At 38.3% G+C, this 11,411-nt stretch overlaps 1 pseudogene; it reads left to right on the top strand.

Moving 5' to 3' along the window:
• The first annotated feature begins 437 nt into the window (after positions 1–437).
• LOC121952309 lies at positions 438–10,397 on the top strand (annotated as a pseudogene).
• Positions 10,398–11,411: the final 1,014 nt, after the last annotated feature.

Consider the following 11,411-nt stretch of genomic DNA (forward strand, 5'->3'; position numbering starts at 1 on the left):
GGTGCAGACGCAGAGCAGAGCTTGTGTTTTGAGTTTAAAAAGGTCTTATAAATTTGCAGGCCCCTTGTTGACCAGCTATTACAGTATATCCTGATGTGTTTTTGCATCAGTTTTTAATTGTGTGTTTATTGTAAATGATTCTTCAGTGTTCTTAAGATTTAACTTTAGAAAACGTAGGGTATGGAAAAAAAGTTAGTTGAATTTACTCTCTGTAACTTTTGTTGATCCTCAGAACGACTTTATTATTTTGTAATTTCTTTCTTTTTTCAAAGCATTTGAACATGATCCTGTTGTCTTTGTCCTGCTTGTTTCATTCAGCAGGTTCTGTTAAGATTCAGTAATTGTAACTGAGACTTGAATTGGGCTAGAGAGAAATCCAAAGTTCCCCTCTGCAACATCATCCTGTTCCTGATCCTCTCTGAAACACCTCTCTCACCATGAACGAAGTTAATGTAGTCAAAGAGGGCTGGCTTCTAAAAAGAGGTAAGGAGCACGAGGATCAGTAAGGTATTAATAATCATGCTGATAATTCACAGTGAAAGAAAGGTTTGGAACTACCAGAGTTGTCAATTTGAGCATCTAACTCCACATGCTAATTAGATTGACCTTAAGGGTTTAAAGTTGCATCTCTTTTTCTGACCCAGGTGAATATATCAAAAATTGGAGGCCCAGGTATTTCATCCTGAAGAGTGACGGTTCCTTATTCGGCTACAAGGATAAAAATCAGAGTTCCGAACCACTCAACAACTTCTCAGTGGCAAGTCAGTGCTCCAGCAGGCAAAACACAACTCTGAACTATGGTCTTATCTTGATAACTTAAAGGCCTGTGACACACTGAGCTGACATCTGAGAGCTAGCGCCGCCTTACTTTGCCATGTGACGGCCAAATAGTTGCACATACACACACCAAAACAACATCAAACCAGCACATATTATGTTCTGCGCCTGCATAAGAGGAGATACCCCTCCATACAAGCAGACGGCAGTCGTCTGTATTCGTCATTCAAAATGAGAAACAAGACGACCACCATTTAGCCAGCTAATGCTAGTTGGCTTTGTTATTATACGCCAGCCATCCACTGGTGTGTAATAACAAAGCCATTGGTGTGTGACTTTTTTTTCCATCTTTAACGCTTCCTAAAGCTATAAATGTTTTTCCTAATCAATCACCCTCCCTCCACCATAAATAGCCTATTTTTTGTATTCACACCAAATGTATTGGAGGCAATGAAACTAGCAAACAGTGGGGACATTAGCCTAATTATCACCAAAACAAAGCCATTGTTTTAAGCAAAATGCAAAACTCTAAGTTAACTTAACTTAAAAGTTATGTGTTAAAGAAATGTCAGGAACCTTTTACACGTTTTTAAAGAAAACATGCCTTTCAAAATGGCTCACGTGTGCCAGGTTTAGAGGTTATTTAAAATAAACACAAAATACTACCATTTAAAGTTGTAGTGCTTCACCTAAGCCAATAAAAAATCAGCCAATATTAAGTCCCTCCCCAGTGCTTTAAAAAAAAAGAAAAATAAAGCCTTACCCATTTTGCACCAGCCCCTTCCCCCTCATAAATAACAACCAGTCCCTAACCCGAACCACCAAGGATTGCATTTACAGGTGGGAAACACCATTCAATGGAAGAACACACTTTGAGACAATACCTGTAGATTTGATAGATCAAATATGTTAACAAAGCAACACAGTTTATGAAATAAGCGCAAGTTTGCTGAATTTACATTTTTCTGCAATTCAAAACAGTAGCCACTTTTCTACCAGGAAGTGACTGTTTTTGTTAGCCGCTACATCTCAGTGATACAGTCTGTTGGTCCAGTGTGGCACAATGCATTTTGGTAATTGTAGGTTTTCTACCTCTTGAGCAAACGTGAATGCCACAGTCCTTTCTCTCTGTTTTCTCTGGTCACGTAGCAGTGATTTTAAAAGCATTTGCATCTTTCTGCTTCTCTGACAGCCCAATTTGATAAAAAAGACCATCTTTCCACAATTCAATTACTTATTTACTTGTGTGTTTGCAGGAAGCCAAATAATGAAGACTGAAAACCCCAGGGCCAACACACTTATCATCCGTTGCTTTCAGCTGACCACTTTCGTTGAACGCACTTTTGCCCTGGACAGCAGTGAGGAGAGGTAAAGTCAGGGTAAAATATTGTATCAAGCAAGCTAAACTCCTTTGAACTGATTCCCCAAATGACATTCACTGGCTTCTGTGTGTGCAGACTTTCTCTCTCAAAACGTGCTACATTTGTTTGAATTATTGCTGGATTTTTTTTTTTTCCTCACAGAGAGGACTGGGTGCAAGCAATCCAGTCAGTGATGGAGACACTGGGTAGGCAGGAGATGGAGGGAACGAACGAGTCACAAAATGACAGCAGCAACTCCACATTGGTGAGAGGATCAGTTGTTGGAAATATTGAGGATAGTGAGATCAAGGTTGAGCTGATGTGTAAGACTGTATGAATATGACAAGATTTTGGCAATGTTTACTTTTCTTCCTTGCACATTTGAAAACACAGACAGGTTGTACTTTTAGGGGTCCTATAGAGGGCAAAGGGATATTTTTGCCACTTGATATACACTGATTTTTTTGTACACTGATTTCTTTCAAAGAAATTCAATTAGCAGTCTACTCCCAGATCCATAGTAACGATTATCCTAACATGATTTCTTTTTTCAGTTTTAATCAGTGCTTTATAACAAGCTAAGCAGCATAGTCTCTCATTATGTTGGGTTCTATGCATCATAAAAAGACTATCAGAGTTTTTATCCAGCATTGGCTAAACAGAGTAACTAGGGATGGATATCGTTCAAAAGCCTTTGACTCTCATAAGTTTTTAAACTTTTGAACCGTAAGCAAATTTGTGCAATTTCTTACAAAACATGAGAAAAAAAAGACAATAGAGTACCCCAGGAGTGATGTTTTTCTGTTGGCCAACCTAGAAACTAACTTTGCCCGGGTTCCCTCATCAAAAAGCCCATGAGATTTTTCCATTGGATTTTGGATTATTGCACAAAATAAGCTCTGTGGTAAACAAAGGTTTATGATACTTACAAGTTTGGTTCAGCAAGATAACCTTCACAGATGAACACCACTCACAGGATTTTTGATGCTTAGATCCAAATGTGGTTCAAGGGCCCCTAAATCACTACATCTGCCCATGCCCTGCTGAAATAAAATAGCTTAAGATGGTTAAACTGGTTGACCAGCTTTTTTGGACCAGCTTAAGGTATGTTTTTGCATCATTTTTTATGGTTTAGCTGGTCCTACAGGTTTGTGATGATCACTCTAGCTGGTTTATCCATTGAACTTCCTGTAAAATTGAAACCAAATCAATTACCTTAAGTGTGCAGAAATAACAGTGTCATAATGAGAAAATATGAAAAGCAAAGGAGATAAATCTCTTAAGTCTCTTGTCATGTGTTATGCATCAAGATAAATGTGCACAGCTTGACAGGCTGGTTACACCAGGATGACCAGCTATACAAGCTGGTCACACCAGTATGTCAAACCATCTAAGACCAGCAAGAACTGGGTCACGGCCGTCTAAGACCATCAAAGAACATCAAAGACCAGCCAAAACAAGCTTATGCTGGTACTGGCTTTAGCTGGTCACTCACTCACTCACTCACTCAACCCACTCAAACCCCATGTGTAGCTCTGTGACCTTAGCACTAAGGTCCAGCCAAAAAGCTAAAGAAAACCTTACTTATTGCCAATTTAAAATTATTACACCACTCCTATGGATATTTTGAAAAAATCATGAAGAGAAGCTGTAATATATAACTTTTTGGCATGCATAAGTAATATTTTAAAATCTGTCCAAACACAAATTATGTATTTTTACTATATGAATGATTGACTGAAATGTACCTTGTACTTCCTCCTTTCCTCGCATTTGGCACTGCTTGTTAAAAAGGGGCGTGACTCCACTGCAGTCTGTTTCAGATGATGTGGAACACTGTGACTGGCTCACAGACATCCAGACAAATAAGTCTGTGCATGACTGGTTGATTGACAGTTATCACAGAGTTAGACTTCCAAGAAAAGTTATGTCCATTGGAACAGACAGGGGATCTGAATGGGTTAAACAAGAGAAGACCACATTTGAAATTATCTTTGGCTAAGACCCTGACCCCCAGTGGACCCTATTCAAAAATGTGTTAAAATCCTGAAGTCTTAAGTCTAAAATCTGATGAAGTCTCACACCTCAGTCTTTTGTTCATTACAGACAATGGATGACTTTGAGATTCTGAAGGTGCTAGGGACGGGGACGTTTGGAAAGGTGACTTTGGTCAAAGAGAAGGCCACAGGAAACATTTATTCCATGAAAATACTGTGCAAAGAAGCCATCTTTGCAAGGGTAAGTAAGAGGGGCTCCTCTGTGTATGCGTAAACAATTTAAGTTATTATGCTCACATGCAAAACTGGAGACCATTTGCACACACTATTGAAATGCTCTCACACACACTATTGAAACGCTGTATGTGAATGAGATTGGTTTCATGTGTGAATGTGAGAGATCATTCTGAATAAAGTCCCACATGGCTCCTAACAGGGAACACTGGAGCACACAATCTGTTCTTATTCTGAAGTATTCCCCATCCACATGCAACATGTACAGATGTATCAGATGATGACTTTGTTACCCTCAAATTAAAATAAAAAAAATGTCAAATGCCCATTACCATCTGACGCCTCTTGCACCTTTAAGTAAAACTTTGCCTTTTTTTATTGTGTGTTTTCAGTGTGACTGACAATACTGTGTTTGTTGGCAGGATGCGGTAGAACAAACACTCACAGAGAAGACAGTGCTACAAAGCTCGGAAAGCCCCTTCATCACGGTAAGAGCACTTGGGTAAATGACTCACTTGATGAGCTCTGCAGGAGCTGTGGTGGTGATTGCAGTGCTGTCTGAGAGCAGCCAGCACTCTCTTGAGATTTTCATTCTTAAAAACGCATGTAAGGTATAGATACACCCAAAAAAATACTTCAACCAAGTATTATTACTTTGTTACATTTGCCACCATGTTTACTTCCACATGATAGCATGCTGCATGTGAAGTGTTGTTATTGTTCTTTTTATCAAAAATGAAAACAGGCACAAAAAAAAATAGATATGCATCCAACATCAGTTTGAATATAACCTTATTCTGGTTACATATTTGCTTTTTGATAAAAAACAAACATTGAAAAAAAAGCCTCTGATTCGACTGACAGCATGGTGTTAAAGTCAGGAGCTCCTCGGCTTGCAATGTGAATCATTAACATTCAGAGGCCGATCTTTTTACTTTTTATATTTTTGTATTCTTGGATGTAAGCAGCAAATAGTAGTGATATTTTCAATTCCACATAGTAAGAGAAAGTAGTTTTTATAGCTGGAATTTTCTGGTCTGTTTGCAAGTGAGTGTTGGGGTAGTGAAAGCGTGCAGAAATTCAATAGTTGTAATTATTAGTAATTAGTCTTTTTTTTCCTGCAGAAACTGATACATTCCTTCCAAACCCCAGATCGACTCTGCTTTGTAATGGAATATGTCAATGGAGGTGAGGTAAGATCTCTCGTACACACACAGTCACATGGCTTTGCACTAATGTCACTAGATGCTAACAGCTTGCTGTGCACACCCAAAAAGATCTTCCATGTGCTTTTGTCTCTTTTAGCTCTTCTTCCACCTGTCACGGGATAAGGTGTTCACAGAAGGCCGGGCACGCTTCTATGGTGCCGAGATTGTGTTAGGACTCGATTACCTCCATTCCAATGGCATTGTTTACCGTGATCTGAAGGTGAATACTCCCATCAGTTCTGACATGTATAATTTCCGTTAGGGTTTATATCATGACTTCAGAGAAGATGATGTGATGGATTCTCATTTAAGATTTAATAAGCTCAATAATAAGAATTGAATTTGAGCATTCAGCATTCAATAGCAGTTGCAGTGTTTATTGTTTTTATCAATTCATCAGTCCAAGGTTAGTTTCTCATAGAGATGATTTGGAAATGGCATTGTCACTCCTCTTGTTTCTGAAATATTAACAGTATGAAGTTAAACATGGCTAAAAAATAATCTTATGATCTGCAATGACTGACAATCTGAATCAATGACCCAGTAGTGTCTTATGTTACACACACACACACACACACACAAACTATTATAAAGGATTTCTAATTTAAATGCACTCATAAATCATTAGCAAAAAAAACTGGGATGCTTAAAGTGTTTTTTCCCCAAGTCTATTCCAACTGACAGAGAATTGTAATGCAGAAATCAACTGATAGTAAAAATGACAATAAATAGTCCTAAAAGACCTTTTTTCAACAAAAAAGTGACATGATTTATTTTTTCATGAATAATTAACTCTAATTAATGAATACAGTGATGCTTTAAAACAAGTTACATTGATTTATTTTATCGATTTTATCATTGTGAATCAAAATATCCTGAATTTCGGAGTATTGCTTTAAAATAGTATGTGAAAAACATGAAGAGATTAATATTGTGTGACAATAATCTCTAAGATACACCAAGAGCTTGTTGTATCATTAGAAAATCAAGTCACAACAATATTTCCCTTTTTACACTGTATTTCCTCTATTCATTTTCCACTGAGAGATCTACCATCCCGATGGGCAGATATTTTTTAAATAATCCTGAGAAAAAGCTGTATATCTTTTTTTTTTGACATGTAAAAGTAATATTACATCTAATGTTTACCTTAAAATCTGTTAAAACATAAACTAGGTACTTTAACTATATAATAGAAAGACAGAAAATTACAGTTCCATCAGTGACCCAGTCAAAAGATTTATTATGTTTGATAATAACCAAATAATATGTCATATTTGTGATCAAGATCTAATGTATATGTAATTTTATTTTCTCAGCTGGAGAATCTGCTGCTGGATGAAGAGGGGCACATCAAAATCACTGATTTTGGCCTTTGTAAGCAGGAAATTTCCTATGATGATACCACGAAAACTTTCTGCGGTACTCCCGAATATCTGGCACCTGAGGTAAGATACTGAAACTGACTGGGTGGCACATGTTATACACAGTTTTTTTTTTTTTTTTTTTACCTCTGCACGAGCAAAAATGCTAAAACGTCCTACAAATGTCATGAAGTCCTAGAAATTTCCTAAAATCCTAAATATGTCTTAAAATTCTAGGAATGCCCTCAAATCCTACAATAATCATAGAATTCCTAGAAACATGTATGGGGCTGCTGTGACTGGCACTTGGCCTCCTGTCATTTTGAAAAATGCCCCCCAAACAAAGCAAGCTAAGCATGCTTGACTTAATTCTAACCTACAGTCAGTCTCTCATTCTGGACATTTAATAAGTGATCCAATCCTAAAAGTACTTTTGAAAAACTTTTAACTGTCCTATTGTAAAAAGTATAATGTGAAAAATGACAGTTAAAATTAAATATTGTCTGTTTGACACTGACAATTATTTGGAGGGTTTGGCCAATTTAGAAGTTCCCTGAATTCCAATCTGAATCCATCCTTCTGCTTAAATCAAAGGTATCCCAACCCTGCTAAAATGTTTTGAGCAATACTGAAAGTAGCTGAAGTCAAGTCAGATTACTTTTGAACATTTGGATTCTGGTGTTGGACATGATGACTGTTTGTAAATCTACTTCACTGTTAGGAACAGCAGTGACCAGTCAAAACTGAGAGGAGAAACATAGATGTAGGTCTGAGAGGTCTACAGTAAACTGATCTGTACCAAATATACATTTTCAAGTCTACAAATTCAAAGTCATTTTGTAGTGCTATTGCTGAGAATGAAGCAAATGTCTGGTTCACAGGTGCTGGAAGATAATGACTACGGCAGGGCGGTCGACTGGTGGGGTCTGGGTGTAGTCATGTATGAGATGATGTGTGGCCGTCTGCCTTTCTACAACCGGGACCATGAGGTTTTGTTTGAACTTATCCTTAGTGAGCCGGTCCGCTTTCCCAGCAGGCTGTCACAACAGGCCAAGGACTTGCTTAATGCCCTGCTTGAGAAGAACCCTGAAAAGAGGTATGTGACCAGACTGATCCTGTGTGGATTAATTTTAGAAATACTTAATTCTTACAGAATCTTTTTTGGACTAACAGGTTGGGTGGAGGTCCCAATGATGCCAAAGAAGTAATGAGTCATGAATTTTTCAGCACCATCAACTGGCAGGATGTAGTACAGAAGAAGGTAAGACATTCTGAGGATGTGAAACTTTGCTTTTCAGTCACAAGCCTTTTTTATGCAGGATCCCGCAATAAAGCCGTGTCTGTGTCTGGCATGACATATAACATTGCAATATAACAATCATTTACTGTCCCTGCCATATGGCAGCTCGTGTAATCCTCTGCTTGGAGGGTGAGAAGTTCCCAGACCTCATTGTCTTTACAGTTTTCAGCAGTTGTTCTTCTTTGTTGAGTTAGCTGCTGACTGCTTTGCCCATGTGTTGCACCAACCCGTTTTTATTCTGAAGTTGTCAAATATTGCCTCTTTTGCAGCACTTTCAGCATAAAACCCAAAAGCGACCTTTTCCTTCAGCATGATACACTGCTGGATGGTGTCAGGGGAGAATGTGGCTGGACAGAACCATTAGCAGTGTCTTTATATGCCGTCAGATGGCGCATGTTTTGACACACTACATTGAACCTGTCATGTCTGCCCGATATGCCGTTAATATGAGACGTTTGGAGGTCACTATATGACCGCCAGGAGGGGTGGTGAATGAGTCCAACACACACCAGACTTTCATGCTTCCCATCTAAATGTGATGGGTTTTTTCTACACCTTACCATGTGTCTCTTTTGCCTAAACCTGACTATCTGTGCCAGCATGTGCATTTGTTGACATCCCAGCATTGGTTGCCACGTGCCTGTGTTGCCTAAACCTAACAACGAGCAGAATAATCCCACCATGTACATTTGTTGACATCATGATTATGGCATCTCGGAATGTGAACAGCAGATGAGAGAATACCTAGGACGTAACATGTAGACATGGAAGTCTACTGCAAATCGGCAACATGTGACGACTTGGGATGGGAACGTGTTGGTCGCATACAAAGCATGCCATCAAAATGTCACAACCACACATTCACATTTTACCAAATGCTCAACTCAAAGATGGAACAACAATTCTTCCCTTGCTGTGTTTGTACCCTTTATACTGAAAATACTTTAACAGGCAGCGCAAAGGGGTGACAGAAACACAGGATGTCTTGGCTGACTGCTTAGCTAGCTTGCATATCTGTGATTTCAGATGCTGTTATTAGGATTTAATAAATCTCATGTCCAATTTTTTTCCTTTGTCATATTTAGGATTGAATAATGCTCTAATTTCGACACCAGGAATCAAATGGAAAGGTCGATGACATGGCACAAATCCAAAGTATGGTTGGAGCCAGCAGACTAACAAATCACAATGGTGAAAAGCTTTTAGGAGAAACTGAGAGAGATTTATGAGGTCAAGTTGGCAACTCGTGATAAAACTATCTCTGAGTTGTGATGTTTTTTCAACATAAGAGGCCGTTGCCATTCTGATCATTCCAACATCACATCAACACAGCATAAGACATGATACACGAGAATAAAAACAGGATAAAAACCATAAAAAAAACCAAGGATCATGACAATGACTGAATGGTTTGCTCCTTTGTGTCAACGGATGCCTTTCAAGCCTGAACCAAAAAATTTAAATAACAGATCTCTTAATTTCTAACTGCAGCTAAGAATGCATTTGAACCCAACAATTTCATCACTTCTGAACCAGACAACATACAAAGACAAAGAGCCCACATTTTCCATTTAATTTTAAAACCAGGAGTCAATCCAAAGTTTGGCTGGAGCCAGCAGACTCTGAACAAACAACAATGGTGGAAAATTGTTTGGGAGAAACTAATAGAGTTAATGTTAATATTGTGAAAAATTAATGTTTCTCAAAGAATACATCAGCGTCGGTAAGTAATGATACAACCCCAATCTGTCCCCTAGTGGATATATTGTTGATAAAGTATACACAAAGTGCACATGGGGTATGTGAACAATGACACTCATGTCACAAATCCTCGACTAGATCTAATCGTTTTGTAATGTTTCTAATCTTTTTCCCTTCCTGCGTCAGCTCGCCCCACCATTCAAACCTGATGTGACATCAGAGACACAGCAAGTTATTTGATGACGAGATCAGAGTGTAAGTATCCTGTGACTTTGGGCGAGCTTCCAGGTCTGGACAGCTACGTCCACCACCGTCCATGATCGTAGTCTGGTTTCGTGTCCTGGAATGTAACAACTTATTTCTGCTGCCTTTAAGATAACAATCTGGATTATGAGGACACAAGCCAGCAAGCACACTTCCTCAAGTTCTTCCATTCTGCTACAATAAGAGAGTAGCACCCGGAGCACCTCTGGATGGCCGATGAACTACTACTACTGGTTATTAAAGTGCTCTTTCTTCAGAGTTAACTGTTATCACTGGTGATAGACGGGTTTGTATATGAGGATAAAAGAAGTGTGGTACTTTGTTGGGTATTTTTCTGTTAGGTGTGTGGGTGGAACTTTTTTTTATATTTCAACTTGAAAAATACCTTGACAGCAGACCAAAAATAGCTTGCATTTATTCCAGTGCCGAAAAAGTTTTCTAGCTTCCGGGTTTACTTCCATGGAATGCCGTACACTGAATATGCACAGTAGAGTTTCTCTCTCTCTTTTTTCGTACCAGGAAAAGTGTTACCAAAATAGACTCACCATGGATCATAAATTCATAATAGAGAGAGTCATAATTGACTTTGTTTGCAGTTGGAGGTTTAACAGTTTAACAGATGTTTCTTTTACAATGGGGTAAACACTTTCTGGAGGGGATTTTTTTCGTTGCAATACAACGAAAATTCATTAATGTTGAAATTTTTCTTGTTTGTTTTTTTTTTACTTTACTCTTTTTGTTTTACTAATTTTTTGGTCATTCTTTTGTAACTGTTTGCTAGTTCATTGCTAATTTTTAGGTAGTTTCTTGTTAAGTTGCTCATGCTTCCTATCAAGCTTCTAAATGAAATCAAGCCGATTTGCCCAGGTTTCAAAGGGTTAAATAGTAAAAAGGGCAGGTGAACTATTACGATTTGCAATACTGAAATTATATATTGGTGCTACACTGTTGAATCACTGGTAATAAATAAAAGCCGGTGCAGTTCATTTCTGTTTGTCTATGAATATCTTTCCAAGAGAGAGTGATCTAATGCATGTTTTTAATTCTCTTAATCTTCATCATGTTTATGTCTTGTTTTCTTTCGTCCTACCACTAAAGGGTGTGTTTCTGTTTCTCAGCTGCGTTTTATCAAAGCGGTGGCAAGTAAACAACTGTTTAAGACATAGAGTGTATTGTTACTCCTACTTGCATTGCCCTCAGCTGTG

Source organism: Plectropomus leopardus, chromosome 13 (genome assembly GCF_008729295.1).
Source record: "Plectropomus leopardus isolate mb chromosome 13, YSFRI_Pleo_2.0, whole genome shotgun sequence".
Taxonomy (NCBI): domain Eukaryota; kingdom Metazoa; phylum Chordata; class Actinopteri; order Perciformes; family Serranidae; genus Plectropomus; species Plectropomus leopardus.